Raw genomic sequence first — 21,832 nt, 5'->3', positions numbered from 1 at the left:
GTAGAAATGGGAATGAGAGATTTAATTAAATAGTACGTACAAGGCATTCGAATTTTCCTAATTTTGTAAATACTACTTATTTTTCTACACCTTTTATTTTGGTTTTTTTATATTTTTAAAATACTCATTTTAGTTTCGGTAATTTTAAAGGTGACCATTTTAATCCTTTCATAATCAATTTTAAGAGATTGTTTGGAGTGGTTATTTGAGTTTTAAAATATAAAGCTGATATATTTGTGGAGTTAGGAATAGAGATGTTCATTTCTCTTTGGGGTTGGGACTCCCCATTAGGATTGACAAAAAAAAACCCGTGGGACCCGACCCGTTCAAGTCGGGGATTTCCCAATTTGACCGAGGATGGGATCAAACCGAAAAAATTAATCGGGGCCCCGTCTGAGGACGGGACAAGGACAGGGACAGTATCTCTACCCCCGACCCCGACCCCGATTTTATATATTTTTATTTTTATATATATATATTTAGAATAATATAAAATAATTAATTTATATATATGTCTATAATATTAATAGGTAAAGTTTAGACTTTGGAGCCAAGAAGATCTTTAAAAAAAACCCAAAATTAAAAACTAAAAAGCTCAAAGGGAAAAGCTCATTTCTCCTCTCCTTCCTCTTCCTTCCCTTTCCCTAATTCCCTTCTCTTCTGGTTCTTTCTTGAGTCCCCGCCGCCCGCCCCTCCCTTCCATTTTGAAAACTTGTCCGCCAATTGTGAAGTGAAGCCACCACTGTCGAAAACACCCTAGTTCCCTTGTGAAGTGAAGTGATCGCCCAGTCGTGAAGTGAAGTGAGTCCACTACCAAAAATGCCCAGTCGTGAAGAAGCCACTGTCGAAAACCGCCTAGTCGCGACCGTCCGGTGCCCACTCGTGAAACCACTACCGAAAACGCAGTGACCACCCAATCGTGAGTCCACTGCCGAAAACGCCTTGACCGCCCAATCATGAAGCCACCGTCGTCCGCTAGCTGAGCCCGACTCCTGCCCTATTTCGAAAACTTGAGTCCAGTCCACTGTCGAAAACGCCCTAGTCGTGAAGCCAGTAAAAATTTCCTTTTGTTTTCCTTTCGAGTTTCAGCTTTCCAAGGCTTATGACCTTGTGCTAGTTCGCCTAGCAATAAACCTTCTTTCTTCACCGGTTAGGATCGATCCAATCATCACGGCTTTAGGAGAGCTGGTAATCCCTTTCTAGAGGAATTTGAAAGTTGCTCGAACCTAGTGAGAGGATTTTCTTTGTTGCAAGTCTTCTTCACAGGATTAGTTAGTATATGGTGCTTATCACTAAGCACTCTCTCTCTGTACTCCGTTTTTCCCATGAATTTCTTAGTTTTCTTATTCTTATTTTTTTTTTTTTATAATTAAGATACATTTGTTTGTTAATTAAGTATAAATATGTTCAAAGTCCACAATGTAAAAGTATAAATATGTTAATTAAGATTTGTTTGTGTGTTTAGTTTGTTTGGGTGTTAATTAAGGTTTGTTTGTGTTTGGTTTGTTTGTGTGTTTGGTTTCAAAGTCCACAATAGTAAAAGACTCTTAAAGGAGAGATGATGGCTAAGTTGAAATGAGAAAGATTTCTCACAATAAGATAAAAGGATATAGTGCTTATTCAATTTTGATTTTTCCAAGTAGTAGAGAACATTTTCACTCAACTTTGAAACTTTTTGTAATACTAATATTTTGTAAAATCTTTCATGTCAAAATCAATAACAAATTGAGTGATCTACGTATAAGTAGACATTTTCTCTTATAAGAATTCCATTTAACATAAGTTTCTCGATTCTTTAGTTCAAGATGTGACCTAAAGACTAAATAGGGGTTTTCAAAATAAATCTTTGGTAGGTTGAAAACAATGTCTTCATCACCTTCTCCAAGTCCAATCCCAGATCCAACCCCAGATTCAACCCCAAATTTAACTCCATGCTCTTCGAATGATGATAATTTGAATGTTGATAATTGTGTTATTATTGGTGAGGATATTGAGAAAGATCTTTAAAGAGGATATTGACATCAGTTGTTTGGAACCATTTTAAGAAACAAAAAATAGATGGAGTAGACAAGGCGGTTTGTAATTATTACAAACGAAAATTAGGGGGTGAAAGTAAAAATGGAACCAAACATTTGCATGATCATATTAAGATATGTCATATAAAGGACAAAAGAACATACAACAATCCCTATTGAATTCTAACAGGGAGAAGAACAATACATTGAGTTTATATGACTTCGATCAGGAAGCTACAAAAAAAAACATTAGCTAGGATGATAATAAGACGTGAATATCCTCTCTCAATAGTTGAGCATGAAGGTTTTAGAGAATTTTGTAATTTCATCCAACCATTATTTAAGATGGTGTCAAGAAACACAATAAAGAAGGAGATTTTGAAAATTTATGAGACTGAAAAGTTGAAATCCATGTTGAATGAGATCAAAGGAAAAATTGCCCTTACAACGGACATATAGACTTCTTCAAACTACCAAACAAAAGGTTATATGGGTGTTACTGCTCATTTTGTTGATGATAGTTGGGTTTGACAAAACAAAACAATCAAGTTTATATATGTCCCTTCTCCACACACTTCTGAGATGCTTCATGAAGAACTAATGGAATGTCTGTTAGATTGGAATATTGATAAAAAATTGTCATCTGTGACTGTAGATAATGGTAGTATAAATGACTCCAAGGTTCATATACTTTAGCGAAAGAGATATGTGAGAAACTGAAAATATTTCATCACGTGACTGAAATATTTTCTAGATCCAAATATCCTACTACTAATCTTTTTTTCCAAAAAATTTGTAAATTAAAATTGGTTGTTTCTGAATGAACTAATTATGCCATTCAATAGATAAGAGACATGACTTCAAATATGATGTCAAAGTTTGATAAGTATTGGAAGAAAATTCATAGGGTAATGGTCATAGCTGCAGTTTTAGATCCACGTTACAAATTGAAGTTGATTGAGTTTTACTTTCCTATAATTTATGGAGATAGTTTTTTTTCTTGAAGTAGAAAGGATTAAAAAAATGTGTTCAGATTTGGAAACAGAATATCAGCTAAAGCATGAAGGTGAAGGTGATGATTATCACGCTAGAAATTTAGATGAAACCTCACAGAATATAGAATTTGATGATTTTAATGATTATAACTTGTTTGTATCAATTCCTTTTAATATGAATCAGAAGCAATAGTTTGATACATATTTGGATGAACCTGTCTTAACTCGAACATCCGATTTTGACATTTTGATTTGGTGAAAATTGAATGGTGTCAAGTATCCAATTTTACAAGAAATTGAAGTGACATATTAGTCATCATGTTATCTAGTGTTGCATCATAGTCTGCTTTTTGTACCTGTGGTAGGAGTGTAAGCCCACATCGTAACAAACTTCATCCGAAGACCATAGAGGCTTTAACATTTTTTTATGGTCTAGTTTTTTTTTTTTTTTTGTGACATTATTTGTTTATTACATTTTAAATGTAGGAATGAATAATACTCACAACTAAGGATGAGATGATGCCAAGAAAGGAGAAAGATTTGATTGTGAAGTCATCATTGAAGAGAGAAAGACGAGCTTTATTGAATTTTAATTGTAAACTTATTTGGATGTTTGCCTTTAATTGACTTCTTTTTTCAAACTTTATTGAATTTTAAGTTGTAAACTTATTTAATGGATTTGTTAGTTTTTAAATTGTATTTATTTAAATGTATAAGATGTTGTGCACTAGTCAAATTTCAAATAAAATCACTTGAATTAAAAAATGAGGAATTCGATAAATTATTTAATGGATTTTTTTGTGAGCTAATCAACTTTTAAATAAAATCTAATTTTAAATCTAATGTTAATTAAGAAAAATGGGGAATTCCCGCAGGGAGTCCCCAGTCCCCGATGGGGAATCCCCGCAGGGAAACGGGGAATGGTGCCCCGCGGGAACCCCGTTTCCCCAACGGGGAATCCCCGCCTCCGTTCCCGCCTTCAAATGGCGGGGATGGGGGAGAATTTCTCCCACGGGGCCGGGGACGGGGGACGCCCCCCCTCCACCCCACCTCGACCCCGTTGCCAACCCTACTCCCCATAGACTCACTTAGAACGAGGCAAAAACTCGCCAATTGTATGAGGAATGAAGGAAGGAGTAGGAGAATTTTCTCCACATTAGCTAAATGGGGACAGGGAGAATTGCATTCCCCCATCAACTTCCCGTCCCTCCCCGGTGAATATATACATATATTAAATTAACTAATGAATACTTTACAAAAAAATCATAGGTTCAATAAATTTTTTTTAAAAAAAAAATGAAATAACTTCAACAATTAGTTCTTTTCTAATTTTTCTTTCCTACTTTAATAAAATTAAAATATATATATATATATATATATAGCTTTTTAAATATTTAAGGCTTTCTTATTATCAAGACCATAAATGTTGTAATGTTTAAGTTGAAGGCTAGACTATGATATTGGAGTAATACCAATGGTATGTGTTTTGATTAGTGTCCTAAATCTCGTGGTTCTCATAGTTTTTAAGTTGTATATACGAATTATTTATTTGATAAAATAAGAAGTTATTTTATTTGATATTTAGATTGAATTTACTCAATCTAATAAACTAAGATCCAAGGTTATTTATGTAATTTAAACATATATGTGGTAGACATACAGATAGATCATTTTCAAGCAAAACTTAAAAGATATGTAGTATATGGATAAGGTCAAAAGTTATAAGTGTTACAAACGATGTGATCCTAAATCGTTTATGTGGAGACATGCGAGTATGGATATCCTATACAAAGAGTTTGTATACTACCGAACCACAAAATGATTAATCTTTCTTTATAAAACCATTAACTGAAGAGATTAACACTTCATAAGATGACCATTAGTAACTCGATCTCAATCTTGAGTGAGTTATGAACTCCTGTCTATAAGGGACAGTCCTTTGATTTGCATGGGTGAAAGTGGTCAGTTTTGTTCGCTCAATAAGCCTACCATTTCAGGGGTTTGTCTAAGTTAGGAGTTGGGAACATAGTTACACAAGATGAAATTGACTCATTTCTATCTTTAAGGTAGGTAGATGAAGTGCTCCCTTAAGGCTGATTTAGGGTCGTGAACAATGAGACCTCACTCTCTCATTAGCCTGAGAGAGATTTAGTTTACAGTTGGACTATAAATTGATTATTCATTGGAGAGATCAGTAGTACGAGTAAGAGGTAGTTATAGGGGTAAAATAGTAATTTGATCCAGCTGTAATTACGAGAAGGGTTAACTTACTGGTAATGGTTGAAGAGATGAAAACCTAAGGCACAGTGGCCAAACACATATCCATTTCGTTTTTTTTTTTTCAAATTGGCATTTAAAATCAAAACAATTTTGCATTGGAATAAAAAAAAACATGTTATTCCTAAAAAAGACTAATCATATAGGGGAAGAAACCCTACAAAGCTTTTGACAATTATGTAGAAATTCTCTATTGAATTGAGATTGAGCACCACCACTTGGAAACCTCACTGAATTCTCTTTTTTGAGATTTGGGAATATCACAGAACGATTTTTTTTTCCAAGAAAATAGAACTTGAGAGCCTTCTTCTCCTCCCTTTGCAAAACAAAACCATTTTGTTTAAATTAAACAAAACCATTTTAGTAACTTCCAAAATGAGGAGTTAATTTGTTTAAATTAAATAAATGATCATTTAAATCATATTTAAAGGATTTCTTCTCACATAACCTATAGTTTTAATGTGCATCTAATGTACATTAACTTTAATCTATAGTTTTGATTTAATCAATTTAATTTAATTCAAATTTAAATTAATTAATTAATCATCTAATTAAATATCACATATTTAATTTAATTTCTCATTTGAATCATATTTGAAAACATTTATCTCATTTAACCTATAGTTTTAATGCACATACAATGCACACTATTCTTAGCCTATAGTTTTCAATATAAATCTTTTCATATTAAATTAGTATTTGAACTCCTTTCAAATATTTCTTTCTCTCATTTATTAATTTTGAATCATATCCAAAATTAATGATAAAGTCTAAAATTAAACTTTATATTAAAATGTATCAACATACATTTAAAAATTTCCAATTCTGAATTTGAACACTTCTAATTCAATTTAATGACAAATTACCTTAATACCCTTTACAAGCTAGGAAGGGGACCGAATGGACTTGTAGATCAGAAGTTCCAACGATGTGAGATTAATTGGCTAAACTCAAACCAAATTAATCAATATTTATTAACAATGGTACACTCCCCTAAAGACCCACAGTTGCACTCTTCTCACTACAGATATATTTCTATGTTCGTGGATATAGACCAATAACAACAAGTTAGTCCTTCACGAGTATTCGTAACACCAGTTAGGTTAAATTATCGTTTTACCCCTGGTTTACCTCTACATCATTACGTATCAGTGCTCCTCTAATGAACAACTTGTTTATGGTCCAACCATTAAACAGAAACCCCTCTCAGGCCTAGGGCCTTTGTTCAAGTCCTGAAGACACCACTTAAGGGAACACCTATCTACTTACCTTGAAGTCGAGAAGGAGTGAAATCTGTTCCCAGCTACCCACTCGATCTTATCCCCAAAATGGTAGGCATATTGAGTTGGCGAATTGGTCACTGTCACCCATACAAATCAAAGGACAATCACTTGTGAACAAGAGTTCATAATATACTCAGGAGTAAGACTAAGTTGCTTAAATCATCCTATTGAAATAGAAACCTAACTAATCAACAGAGTTACATTTAATGGTTACTATTTCGCGGTCCGGTCTTGTGCAAACTTATTGCACAGGATACCTCCACTCGCATGTCTCCTATACAAACACATTGGATCACTGCGTTTGTATCAAATACAAAGTGAGTCGTATTCATAGTGTTATAAGGATAAGGTCAACCTTATCCTTATACTATAGACCCTTTAGGTTGTATCTTGAACATTGATCCATATATGTCTTTACATATAGTTCAAGACTCATAAGGCAACCTAGGATATTAGTTTATTGAATTTTAGGGTTAATAAGATAAAATTAAATAAAACATCAATAACACTTATTGATAAAAACGTTAATAACTATTTATTAATGATGGTCATTTAATTATATTCACTATCTATGAGTTTTAGGGCATAAAACCCAACAATGGTGATATCGTTGACACATAAATATATCTACAGTGCGGATAGTACAATTGTAGATCTTTAGTGGAATGATTCATAGTTAATGAATGTTGATTAATTTAATTAAGGAGTTTAATTAAATTAATCTTAGAGCTTTTAATCTGTAGGTCCATTAGGTCCCAATGCTAGCTCATTAAGGATAAAACAAGAATTATTTACTTTTGGATTAATTTAAATTGTTAAAAATAAACTAATTGTATGAGATGCAACTAATATACATTATAATGTAAATTACTTTCACCTCATAGACACGTTGGATAAAGAATCTAATTCAAAATTAACTTTATATATTTTATCCAACGTGTCTATGAGGTGAAAGCACTACTACAGAAATTGGATTACTTGACGTTTTTCCAATGTCAAGTAGAGGGTATACTTGACGCTAATAAAGATATCATTTATTCGACAAGTATAATGTCATAACTTGATACTGTAAAAACGTCAAGAGAAATAATTCTTGACACAATTTCCGTGTCAAGAAATATAACACACTTGACACTAATGACATTTCAAGTGTATTAATTCTTAACACTTATTATTGTGATTACTCTTGACATTTTTTATTTGTCAAATATATTTTTATCTTGACACGAAATAATGGTCAAGTAATCTAATTCTTGACACATTTCCAATGTTATCTATGCTGTTTTTTCTCCAAATTAAACATTCAAATTTAACTTCCATTTCTCATTTCCTACCTTACATTTGTTCCAATAAGAAATTTCATCAACTAAAATAAACAGTTGTACATATTTTAGGTCAACATATCAGTCCAATATATCCAACGTCAATATTCAGAATAATAAAATAAACAATTCCATTCTTCTATTACTCATGTCTATATGAACGATTCCAAAATTTACAAGACCAATCCGTACAACAGTATATAACTCTATCAACCCACCCCAATATATGATAATTTCAAAATTGTAAGACTAATCTATATGTGCTATGTATTCCAAAAATCAGAAGACTAAAATTCTATCCTCCACCACACATTTCTTTGAAGTATATAACCTATAATGGCTGAACAAAATATTTACACAAAAAAAGTTTTGGGTATTCCCATGTAGCCACATACACAAAATTTATAGGAAGTCCATCAAATATAACGACCTAAATATTCAGTCCATTCCACACGTACTTCATCCAATTCAAGTTGCGGGTACGAGCTCCTCGTATCAATCTATAAAACATATAAAGTGAAATATATATATTTATTTACTATTTACACTATCTATAATGTTACAATATATATAAGTAGTTTAAAGACATACTGCATCTGTGATAATATTCTTCTCTTTAGTCATGATTTCTTGCATATATCTCATAACACCCACATTCGACAGTTCCCACTTATAAAAGACACTACAATACAAAGCCAATAATTAATACACATATCATACAGATGCATTAAATAAACATCATTCTATTAATTTTTTCAATGCTCTTATACTTACCTTTACCGTTTTCCAGAATGTGGTTTTTCGAGTCTTTTGCAAATTTTTTTTAGAAACAAGAAAGATTCAACTTGAAATTTTCTAATCAGAAACTAGAAATTAGACTATGAGGTGAAAGCAATTTGTTAAACATGAGACAATGAAGAAATAACCAAATATGAGATAATTATCCTCACTTGTGTACCCATAATTACTTCATTTTCTAATCAACGTGGGACTTTGTTTGCACCTAACACTTTCTTCGTAGTTCATACTTTATACTTAATGAAAAATCATGAGCTCACATTCAACCATCAGCATCCGCTTGAGCAAGTAGAGAACTTGCGATCTGACCAACAGGACTCCACTTTATATAGAAAATCCCCCCGTTTCCATTTCTGAATCGCAACACAAAGTTTTGTTAGAAGAAAAACCAGTGGTTGCCGGTGTGGACTTTCGTCGAACACCTCATGTGCCATAACAAAAAATCAACCACAGCAGACACTAAACTTCAAGAAACTCAATCTAAAGTCATATGAGATTAACTAAGAAGACTAAAGCAAGACGGGCACTTGTTGATAAACTTTTGAGAATAAAAAAATCAACCACAATGGCAGCAACATTGCATCAACATTGGACACGCTGGATAAAGGATAATGTCACACCAAAAAACATCCAATCATTTCCTACGCCCTTTCGTACAAGTCCAAAAGCTCTCAATTATATGTCTTGACCTAGCAATCTAATTCTTATCATATCAGAATCATCTAAATAAATCAGTGTACTGTCACAATACAAAATGTTTTTGTGAAAGGAGAAGTGAAGAGTCAACAAACACATAGTAACATGTCAAAAGTAACTTCTAGCAACAGAGAAATTGGAGATTAAGTAGCGAACTAAAGAGTTACGATGCCATCGTCTCCTTTCCCTAACCAGTAGATAAACAGAGGAAGAGTTGATCAGCTGCCGGCGGCAGGGAGAGGAAGAGTCGGCTAGGGCTGGTGGAGTGCTGGGAAGAGAGGGTTTCGGGGGGTTTGCGAGAGAGAAAACGGGGAATGGGGAAAGTTTTTTTTTTTACTAGGGCATTTATACTTGTTTAAAATAATAAGTTCATTATTTTTTATATTTTATTTGATAATATTGGCGAAACCAAATTTGAGAGGGAAATGAAAGTGGGGGAGAGAAGGAAACAAAAAATAAAGATTAAAAAATATATATATTATTATTTATATGTTACTTGACACGAAAAATATGTCAAGTAAGAGTTTCTTATACTTCACGAAAAACGTCTCAAGCAAGACCTTATATTACTTGACATGAAAAATGTGTCAAGTAATGGTTCGCGTGGAAATAATCGAAACATTCCATCAATCTCCACTTTTTTAACCCTTTTACTTGACATTTTCTTTTCAAAAAGGTCATTCAATGCTTTTTTCCAAAGAAACGCCAAGTAATTAAAAACTACAATGTCAAGTAATGTAGATTTTGTAGTAGTGTATTTGCAATAAAAAAGTTATTTAGGTTATTCAATAAAAAAATGTTATTGAATATGTAAATTGCACTTGTAAAAACTAAATCCAACAAACTAAGATTCATGGATATTACATGAGTACTTGGACTTTATGTGGAGACATAAGAGTGGATCAAGTTCGAGTAGATAGCCAAAACGGTCTATAGTATATGAATAAGGTTAGGTACCTTATTCTGGGGACACTATTGGATGCGGTCCACTTTGTATTTAAAACGAACGATGTGATCTTGAATCGTTCATGTGGACACATGCGAGTGGAAGCGTCCTGTGCAAAGAGTTTGTATACAAACAAGAAATAAATAACTCTTACTTTACAACGTCGTAGACTGTTTAAGACTGATTGTTTCAAAGCGATGACCTAAGTAACTTGACCTTAATGCTAAGCTAACTATGAACTCCTGTTTATTCGGGATTATCCTTAGATTTGCATAAGTGAGGGTTGGCTCAATAGCATCGACTCAAGAAGTCTCTCATTTTAAAGGTAACTGGGTAGATAGCTGGGGACATAGGATGCAAGACCAAATTCACTCCTACCCGCTTTTAAGGATAGCAGAGAGGTTGTTCCCTTAAGTGCTGACGCTAGGTCTTGAATAAGGGGTTCCACTCTCTCATTGACCCAAGAAGGACTTGGTTTAGTGCTTGAATCACAAACCAATTGTTCATTAGAGGATTAGTGGAACTTAAGGAACAAGATGTAATCTCGGAGGTAAAAGAGCTTTTGACCCAACCATTATTACGAACAACTTGTGAATGGTCAACTTACTGATTATGATTATATTTAGTGGAGGGGAGTGTGATTACTGGGCTTTAGTGGAGTGACCTGTTAAAGAATATTGGTTAATTAGGTTAAAGAGTTTAGCTAGTTAATCTCAGATCGTAGGTGTTCATGGGTTGGGTTGGGTTGGGTTTAGGGATATTTTAGGTCCAATCCTATGGTTCGGTTTGTGTATTTTTCTAACCCAAACTAACCCTTGTTAAATTATGAACCCGAACCAAACCAACCCATAAAAAATGGGTTGGGTTGGTTCGGTTCCATCGGCTCCCTTAAAAAAAAATGTTTGGAATCACCAATAAAAAATATATAAGATTCCACAATCCACAATAACGATATCAAAAATCTATTATAACAAAAAAAGTCTCCAAAATTCACAAGAAAGACCATAATGTCTACAAAATTCAAAATATAGGCAACAATGTTTTCAAATGTCTACAAAATCCATAAGACTATAATGTCTACTAGGGGTGTTCATGGGTTGGGTTATTGTACTGTATAAAAATAGAGGTTGAATATCGATCAATTTGAATATAGATGAATCTACAATATATATCTTTCTATTTATATATAGATATCATATCAATTACATATATGTAATATTAATCTAATATACATAGTGGCCCAATTCTATTTCTAGACCCAACCCAATTGTTTGGGTTGTAAATTTTTTCAACTCAAATAATCTTTATTAAAAAATGAACCCAACCCAACCATGAAATATTTGGGTCGGTTGGTTTTGGTTAATCGGGTCATTTATTTAAAATTTTATTCTAAAAAGAAGCAAAACGTAAATATGTAAAAGTCTAATTTAATTATTTTCATATATTGAATTAAGATTAACAACTCAATAGCAATTTATATAGTGAAATTTTTTTTTTCTAGAGTGTAAAGAAACTACTTCTAAGAGTTGTTGAAGAATAAATTATTTAAAAAATATTGGAATTAAATAAAATTAAAATCAATATATGTATAAATAATTGTGTTTATGAAAATTCAAATATCAACTTTTATTTTTGTTTTAATTTAATTTAATTTAAATTAAAGAAAATTGAATTTTAATTTAAACCATGAAAATTGATTGAAATTGATATTGAATCAATCTTTGTGGGTTTATCCCATTTTAGACACTTAAATTTCCACTATAGATTGACATACTATAGTGTCAATCTATCATGCAATCAGATTGCATGAGAAGGATGAACAAAACCTCACTCCAATTTTTGAGAGACCAGACATGCAAATAAATTTTTTTGAAATTTTGGTTGAAGAAGTGTTCTTCAACCTTGGAACCAAGAGGTCTTTCTTCTCAAATATTCCCTTCTATTCCAATTCATTTTTTTATTTTCTTTTCTTTATCCGGTTTTTGCTTTTTTTTTCCTTTCCTTTTTAATTTATTTTCTTTCTTTTATCAAATTTTTGCTTCTTCTCTCTCTTAATTTTCTTTCCTTTCCTTCTTCTTCACTTTTTTTTTTATTATTTTCTTTCATTTCTTCGATTTTTGTTTATTCCATTTTTTTAATTTTTTAATCCTCTTTCCTTTCTCCAACTTTTGCTTCTTTTCTTCCCTTATTTTTATTTTTATTTTATTTTCTTTTTCCAGTTTTTGTTTTTTCCCTTTCTTTTTTAATTTTCTTTCTTTTCTCCAATTTTTGCTTTTTTTTTTCTTCAGCTTTTTTTTCTCTTTCTTTTCTTTTTTCTTTTTAAATTTTCTTTCCTTTATCCGATTTTTTCTTCTTCCTTCTTCTTTTCATAAAAATTATGAGGCTGAGTTTTATACCCAAGACTTTAAAGTACCCAATTTCTAAGTGACTTAACATCAACAAGTCAATCATTAAGTTTGATTATTATAAAGAAATATTAAATATAAATAGCAAATGAAAGTCTATCGTTGATAGTCAATAATATTTTCTATCATTGATAGCTTAATCTTTGATGATTTTTTTTTACAGTTAATAGCCACTTATAGAAATCTATCATTGATAGTCGACTTAGTGATATTAGCCGCTGATTGAAGCTATCATTTATAGTTGACTTAATGAATATTAACCACTGATTGTGATCTACCCATGAGTGGTCGGCCTAGGTGTGTGTTCGCCAGCGTATGGTCGGCCCAAGTATCAATTGAGGTTCAATTTATGAGTTGGGCATTGGCTTACTCTAAACTTTTCTCTTGAGGCTCCATTGCAACCCAACGTTTTCTAGGTTTAATTTTATGCCTAATACATGATTTTTATTCAACAATTAGAGTATGGATTCTAAACTCAGATATATGATGTCTTAATCAATTGAGTCATGTATTTATCTATATATATAACCATTTTACATTTCTAACGAACAATAATAGTGAGTTGGAGATTTGAACTTAAGACTTCTAAATAAATATATCTATATTTTTTATAGTTAAGTTATGTTTAGGTTAGATTTATATAACCAATATTCGATTTGTAAAGTTACAGTATAAAAAAAAACTAGTGCATAGTACAATATTAGATTAGACTTAATTTTATGTAGTCAGTAAAATTTACAACATTATAAGTTGAAATTAACAAACCTACACATCAATTTAAACTTATTTTTTTAGTCATTGTCAAAGTGAGCATAATATGTTCTTTTAAATATTGCCCTCCACTTTGCATATTCTTCTAAGCTTTGTATCCACTTTTGCATTTTGTTTCTTAGTACAATTTGAAGTTATTTTTCCTTCCAAGAATGGGGCTACAGGTCCAATTTTGATTCCTTCAAGTATCTATTGGTTTGGTTTTCCATGTCTTTACACACCTTATTCAATCAAATATTCCCTTCATTTTCCTCCACTTGTGTCCATAAGTTCAATACATTCTCACATCTTTTTTCTTATTTTCTTTCAAGTATTTGAGCCCTACATCTAGGAAGAGCTTGAAGTGTATATTTTCGAATATTTTAATACTCTTTGGTCAGTCCACTCTCAACAAAAGATTAAGGGCGTTGAAACTGAACAATTCTTAAGAGAGAAAGTTATTTGATTCATTTATTTTATGTTCTTTTTCATATTTCTTTTCCATGTCAAGTTCAGTTTTATCAGTTTAATTCAAGACCAAAAATTGATAATTTCACTTTCCCTTGTCTTATTTTTAACATGTTTGTGATAGTCACGAAGATTTTTTGAGGGGACGTGACAGTCACGAAGATCGCTTCGGAGCACAACGTTGTTGACTCATTTACGAAGGCTCTCATGACTACAGTTTTTTAGGGTCACCTTCAGAGCATGGGTCTACAGGACCGTTCGTAGCTGAACTAGGGCAAGTGGGAGATTTTTTGTATTGGGCCTCAGTACCCTAGTTTATTGTTTTGTACTTATTGACTGTACACCCCACTAGCTTTAGGACAAGTGGGAGATTATTGGGGATGATGCCCTAAACTCTCGTTGGGTCCTGTAGTTTATAAATACAGTTTTGAACAAACACCTGTGATGTAATAATATATGATATTTTTTTCACTATTGTCTATAGAACATTGAATGTTTTATTTGCTTTACCACATACCAATAAACTAAAATCTCTGGTTGTCATTTGTAACTTAAGCATATATGTGGAGACATACAGGTGGATCATGCCTTAAGTGATAACCAAAATTGTCTGTAGTATATGGATATAGGAGGGAAACCTTATCCTGGTAACTCTACGGATGCAACCCGCTTTGTAGAATAGTTACAAGTGTTTTGACTTACTACAAATAATCTGATCTTGATCATTCTGTGGAGACATGCGAGCGATGGCTACTTATATAAACGAGTTTGTATAAGATCGGACCACGAAGTATTATAATCTTGTTATATAACGTCGTTCATAACAGAGACTTCACTTCACTAGGATGACCATAGGTAACATGACCTCAATCCTGTGTGAGTTAGGAACTCCTACCTTTGAGGGCGGTCCTTTGATTTGCATATATGGGAATGGCCAAATTGCCCACTCAAACCTATCACTTTGGGGATTCGTCTAATTTGGGAGCTGGGAACTCAGCTACGCAAGATGGAATTCACTCCTTCCCCGAAGCAGGGGTAAGTAGATAGATTGCTCCCTTAAGGGCTGATTCTAGGACTTGAACAATGTGGCGCCACACACCTTCTCATGTCCCGAAAGGTGTTCACACATAGTAGGACTATATTGTATTGTTCATTACAGGGATCAGTGGTACTTAAGGAGTTAGATGTAATTACAGGGGCAAAACGGTAAATTGGCCTGACTGTACTTACGAGCATCTATGAAGGGTTATCGTACTATCGATTGATTATATCCGATGGACACAGAAATATATCTATGGTGAGAAGAGTACGGCTGGCGGTCTTTAATAGAATGTCTGGCAGTTAACGGATGGTGGATCTCGTGGCTAAAGAGTTTAGTCAGCTATTCGCATACTGTTGGAGCTTCGAGCCATAGGTCCATAAGGTCCCCTTGGTAACTCAATAGATTCAAGTTGAGAATCAGTTTTTGGGTCAATTTGAAGTGTTCAAATTAACAAGAGGGAATTTAATTATATATGATATAATTAAACAGTTCAATTATATATGATATGGTTGACATAATGTATGAGATATATTAATTGGAGGAAATGGATATAAATATGATTTATATCCTATGGTTTAGATATTAAACCATAGGTTAATGAATATAATATGATTATATTTATTATTTAATTTTAAATATTATGGGTAAATTTTGCCAGCTTTTTCTCCGTAACCAAATGAGATAGTGGGAGGTTGCATTTAGTTTTCGGAACTGAAGGATAAAATGAAAATTGTTTTTATTTTGCAAAGGATCAGACATTCTCTCACCGAATTGTGTATACTGCCTATCACATAGTAAACCGAGAGCATACATGACAACTCAAAGTTTATAAACGATCGTGTACACGCACACGGTTTACTAAACGATCGCATAGATTTTACTAAATGATCAACTAGATTTCTCCTATGTGATCGCGCGTCCGAACGTTTACTAAACGATCACCTTTACAATCTCGCCCCTTTTACTACATGACCGTGTACCTTTACCTAAGCGATCAAGCATTGTCTATACGATAGACACCCGATATCTCCCACTTGCTTGGTCGTGGTAAATGATCGTCTCTTCCTCCTTCCCTCTACCAAATCCAACAGAGCCCACACCTCCTAGATTCTCACTCTGAGAATACCGAGGGTTTTATGTCATAAAACTCGCAGTTTGTAAAATGATAAACATTTTCTATTATCAATATACTTGTTATTGATCTCATAAATTGTATGAAAGTCTAAATCCAATAAACAAAGACCCATAACTATTGTATGAGTACTTGAACTTTATGTGGAGACATAAGAGTGGATCGGGTTTGAGTAAATAGTCAAAATGATCTATGGTACATGAATGAGGTTGGGTACCTTATTCTGATAACACCATTAGATGCGGCCTACTCTATAGTTGTTACAAAGAGTTGTAAACTGCTACATACGATGTGATCCTAATTTGTACATGTTATGACATGAGGAGTGGGGGTGTCCTATGCAATGAGTTTTCATAAGATCAAGACCAAGAAATAAGTCACTCTTACTTTATAACGTTGTTTACTGTTTAAGACTGACTATTTCACCTAGATGATCTAGGTAACTCGATCTTAATCCTGAGCTAACTATGAACTCCTATTTATTCGGGATTATCCTTAGATTTGCATAGTTGAGGGTTGGCTCAACAGCGCCGGCTCAATAAGACTCCCATTTCAGGGGCAAGACCAAATAGATAGCTGGGGACATAAGGTACAAGACGGAGTTCACGCCTACTCGATTTAGTGGTAGGAGAAAGGTTGTTCTCTCAAGTACTGAATCCAGGTCTTGAACAAGGGGTCCCACCCTCTCTGGACTGAGAGAGTTTGGTTTAGTGATTGGATCACAAACCAATTATTCATTAGAGGATCAGTAGGGACTTGAGGAATAAGATGTAATCTCAGGGGTAAAACAGATATTTGACCCAGCCGTTATTACAAACAACCTGTGAAGGGTCGACTTGCTGCTTATGGTTAAATCATATGGACATAATATATCTACAGTGAGGGGAGTGCAACTATGGGCTTTAGTGGAGTGACCCATTAGTTAACGAATGGAGATTAATTTGGTCTAATGAGTTTAGCCAATTAATCTCGGGTCGTTAGAGCCCATGATCTGTAGGTCCGCGAGATCCCCCTACTAGCTCTAGAATAGCGTGATAAGTTAATTTGAAACGTTCAAATTAGAATTAAGGGAATTAGTAATTATATGAGATATAATTATGTTTAATTTTAGAATTAAATGAAATAGGACAATTTATATTTAAATATGATTTAAATATATAAAGATGGATATGTGTTAAAATTAATTTAATATTTGATATTAAATTAATTGAGTTTTATTTAATAATTAATTTATGAAATTAATTAATTTTTATTTTTAAAATCAAATAGATTTTTTTAATCAAAATTGAATTATTAGATAAAATTGGAAAAATTGGAAAACAAAAACACAAAATGAGAAAATGGATTTTTGCATTATCCATCACCAAGTAGCTCACACATATTGCATTGTCTTGGCCTTGTCTTCTCTAAGCATGAGCTGCAACTCATGCAACTCTTCTCTTTGCATGTTAATCTGCAATATAATGAGAAGATTAGAGTGAAAATCAGGCATGCAATTTACTGAATTTTGAGAGAATTCGGTTTGAAGAAAGTTTTTCAACAAAGGTTGCTGCAGTGAGTTTTTCTCCTTCATCCCTTGATTCAAGCTCGTTTTGAGTCATACAACTCAATCTAGAGCACCAAGAGAATAGTGGAGAAGATCTTAAGGTGGTCTACAATAAGATATGGAGAAGATTGCAGCTGGAGAAAGGGATTTGAAGAAGTTCTACAAGAGTTATGTCTTGAAACACATTTTTCTGCAGAAGCATGTTTTATATTATGCCAAAATTAGTGAATTTAAGAGCTTAGATGATCATTGTGCTTTCGTTGCTGTTGATACAATCCTACAGTATCTTCTCTCTTTATTATTTAAAGTTCAAAGCATGTCATAATTTGTTGTTAATGCATAACTAGGTTGTTTGATTGTGAATGCGGTAATTCTGTCACAATGAATTTGGAATGATCTTGCTTCCGCTCAGAGGTACTCTTTGATAAAAGTTCATTCACCTAGATCTTGAAGTAGTGCAAACTAGGTTTACGCCATCTTCATAATTCTAAAGGTGTTTCAGAAACACTCTTCGAGGAAACATTGTTTAGGATGTGAACTGTAGTCTCTACTGCATAACCCCAAAATGAGCTAAGCAATGGAGCATAGCTCATCATCGAGCAAACCATGTCTAAATAGGTTTTGTTTCTCCTTTCTGATACACCATTTTGCTAAGGTGTACCGGGAGCTGAGAGTTGGGCTTGGATTCCATGTTCTATCATATAGAACTGGAATCTTTTGATCGAAGATGTTTTAATAGTTTTACCTAACAGGTTCTCTACCCTAGCCTTAAACTCCTTCAACTTTTCAAGTGATTCAAACTTATACTCCGATAGGTATAAGTACCTATAACTCAAATAGTCATTTTTAAAAGAGATGAAATATTCGTACCCTCTTTGATCTTTTACATTCATTGGACCACAGAAATCCGAATGTATTTTCTCTGGCCTTATAACCTTTTCCACTAAAAGATCTTTTGGTCGTTTTTCCCTAGAGACAAGATTTACATGGAGGTAGTGAATAATTTTATAACTCATTTAAAAGTCCATTCTTAACCAAACACTCGATCCTATCGAGGTTAATGTGACCTAGTCTTAAGTGCTAAAGATAGGTGTTGTTACTTTTAGGAGAAATACATTACTTTTAATTTTAAGTTTGGGCAGTTTTAAACATCTCATGATTTAAAATTGCTTTTGTTTCAATTGATCTTAATACATACAAGTCATTTTCTAATCTAGCTGACATATAAGTACACCATTTTCAAGAAAGAACGCTTCACTACTTTGAAAATTTACAGTGTATGAATGTTCAAGTAGACAAGAAATAGAAACTAAATTTCTCTTAATTCTTGGTACAATGTACAAATCCTTAAGAAAAACAAATCTTTCTCTAAAAAATAACTTTGTAGCTCCCACTGCACTAGCTGAAATTATGTCTCCTACTCCGACCCTAGTATCATTTCACCTTCTTCTACCTATTGAAAGGAACTATTTCCCTGTAAAGAAGAATAAACATGATTAGCTACTCTCGAATCAAGTATCCAGGCAAACTCATCATGTTCCACAAGACACATTTCTAAAACAAGAAAACCGTATTTACTTTCTTTTTCTCAACGAGGTACTTAGGACAATTCCTCTTCCAGTGTCCATCCACGTTGCAGTGGAAACACTGGCCCTTATCAGCCACAATTTTGGCTTTACTCTTACCTCGAACAGTAGCGGCGGGAGCCTTCCCCTTATCTCCCTTCTTCGAAGCAGAAGATTAAAGAACATACTTAGTTCCAGAGGTTGAACCCTTCTGCAACTTCCTTTTGGAATGGGCAATGTTTGCCTCTCCTTCAACAGGCCCCTTATTTTTCACAAGTGACTGGTAATTCTATAGCTCATTAAGAAGACTGGTCAGATTATATTGAATTTTTTTCATCATCGCATTGTTACAAAATTGTAGGAAACTATTCAGAAGAGATTCCATGATGAACGCAACCTGACTGCTCTCGTTTATGACCGCTCCATTTGTCTCTGCCACGTTAAATTGGACCATCATGTTCAAGGCATGTTCTGAACAAATGTGCTCTCTTTCATACAGTAGTTGTAAATATATTTGAGGGCATCATGGTGGAGCTGATAATACGGTTGTTCAAACATCTCCCGGAGAGATTCCATAATCTCCCTGGCAGTTACCATGACCTCATACTTCTTGGACAAAATTTCAGATAAGCTCGTCAAGATGTAGATGAAGGAACTCGTATTGAAGAGATCCCTGAGTGGAAACAGATCGTCCAAATTCCATTAATTATTAAGAACATAATTTAATGTAAATATACAAAATATGCATTCAAAATAAATTACAGCATGCTTGATACATGAAAAAGGATTCAAGATACATTACCCTTGAAGAACCTTTCTCTTCACGTATCCCTTGAACAGTCACGAACTCAACAACTCTTTAAGACCTTCTTCAAGATATTCTTGAACTAAACAAAGACACAACCACAATGAGCCTTTGGTATTCTCAAGGTGGGAGCCTAGGAGTGGTGGGCTCTGACTATTTTGGTTTGGAGGGAGAGTTTGAGTGTGGAGAAAGAAGAAGATTGAAACACACAGAATTTTTCTGCAATTCTTAATCGTTTTGCAATTTCGTATGTTCAAGCGTCAAGGAAGAAGAAGAAAATCACTTTTCTTTTATTCCTCTTGCCAGAAAAACAATACCCACCCACTAAGGTGGTTTGAGAGAAAAGAGAAAAGTTATTATTCAAATAATAATAAAATAATATAAATAAATATGATAACTTATAAATAAATATGATAACTAACTTATCTTATTATATTTATATTAAACTATATGTTATATCAAATATAACATATAACCTATAGTTTTAATACTATATCATATACAATATAAACTATAGTTTCTTTTTCCTATTTTATGGCATGTAATATAAATCATATTTATATTAAATTTAACAAATTTGAATCACATTCATAGAATATATTTGAACTAATCATAGTCAAAGTTTACCATTGTTCTTAGTTCAAATATACATTTCCTCCCATTAAACTATAATGTATCAAATACATTATAACAATTATATCATATATAATTAAATTTCTCTTATTAATTTGAACAATTCAAATTAAGCCAAAAATTGTTCTCAACTAAATCATTTTGAGCTACCAATGGGACCTTATAGACCTGTAGCTTGAAGCTCCAATGGTATATGAATAATTAATTGAACTCTTTAATTACAGTATCCACCATCCGTTAACTGTTAGACACTCCACTAAAGATTGACAGTTGAACTCTTCGCACTACAGATATATTTCTATGTCCATTGGATATAAGCAATCAATAATACGATGACCCTTCACAAATTGCTCGTAAGTAAAGTTGGGCCAAATTGCCCCTGTAGTTACATTTAATTCCTTAAGTACTACTGATTCCTCTAATGAATAATAGATCATAGTCCCACTATGACTAAACCCCTCTCAGGCCAGAAGAGCGTGTGGCACTACATTGTTCAAGACCCGGAATCAGCCCTTAAGGGGAGCAATTTATCTACTTACCCCTACTTCGGGGAAGGAGTGAATTCCTTGTGTAGCTGTATTCCTAGCTCCCCAATCAGACGAACCCCCAAAATAGTAGGCTTGTTGACTCGATGATCTTGCCACTCTCATCTATATAAATCAAAGGACTAATAGGCAGAAGTTCACAACTCACTCAGGATTCAGGTCATGTTACCTATAGTCATCCTAGTGAAATGTAATTCTCTATTATGAACGGTGTTATATAATGAGACTAAACATTTGTGGTCTGGTCTTATACATACTCTTTTGTATAAAATATCCCCGCTCGCATGTCTAATACATGAATGATTAGGATCAGATCATTTGTAGCACTTTACAACAATTGTAACACCTACGAAGCGGGCCATACTCGTAGTATCACCAGGATAAAGTACCCAACATTATCCATATACTACAGACCATTTATGTTATCACTTAAACATGATCCACCTATATGTCTCCACATACATGTTTAAGTTACAACGATAACCTTGGATGTTAGTTTATTGGTTTGTGGTTAATGCAACTAAAATATCACATATTTTATAGACAAAGTGAATAAAATATCATATATTATTAATCCCATAAGAGTTTGTTCATACAATGTTTACAAAC

At 33.3% G+C, this 21,832-nt stretch overlaps 1 long non-coding RNA gene across 3 annotated transcripts; it reads right to left on the bottom strand.

Moving 5' to 3' along the window:
* Positions 1–7,999: 7,999 nt before the first annotated feature.
* On the bottom strand, positions 8,000–9,842 carry LOC120067326 (uncharacterized). 3 transcript variants are annotated; one of them, XR_016525002.1, is made up of 4 exons: positions 9,543–9,842; positions 8,951–9,043; positions 8,484–8,574; positions 8,000–8,392 (listed from the first exon to the last, which is right to left on the bottom strand). It is a non-coding gene; the product is annotated as an uncharacterized LOC120067326 (long non-coding RNA). The 3 variants fall into 3 exon arrangements; XR_016525001.1 differs by having other exon boundaries at positions 9,579–9,739; XR_016525003.1 differs by having other exon boundaries at positions 8,843–9,043; positions 9,579–9,717.
* Between the last annotated feature and the right edge of the window lie 11,990 nt (positions 9,843–21,832).

Source organism: Benincasa hispida, chromosome 12 (assembly GCF_027475165.1).
Source record: "Benincasa hispida cultivar pf3 chromosome 12, pf3_genome.v1.1, whole genome shotgun sequence".
NCBI classification, from domain to species: domain Eukaryota; kingdom Viridiplantae; phylum Streptophyta; class Magnoliopsida; order Cucurbitales; family Cucurbitaceae; genus Benincasa; species Benincasa hispida.
The sequence above is the reverse complement of the archived record's forward strand: the minus strand, read 5'-3'. Positions and strand labels throughout refer to the sequence as shown.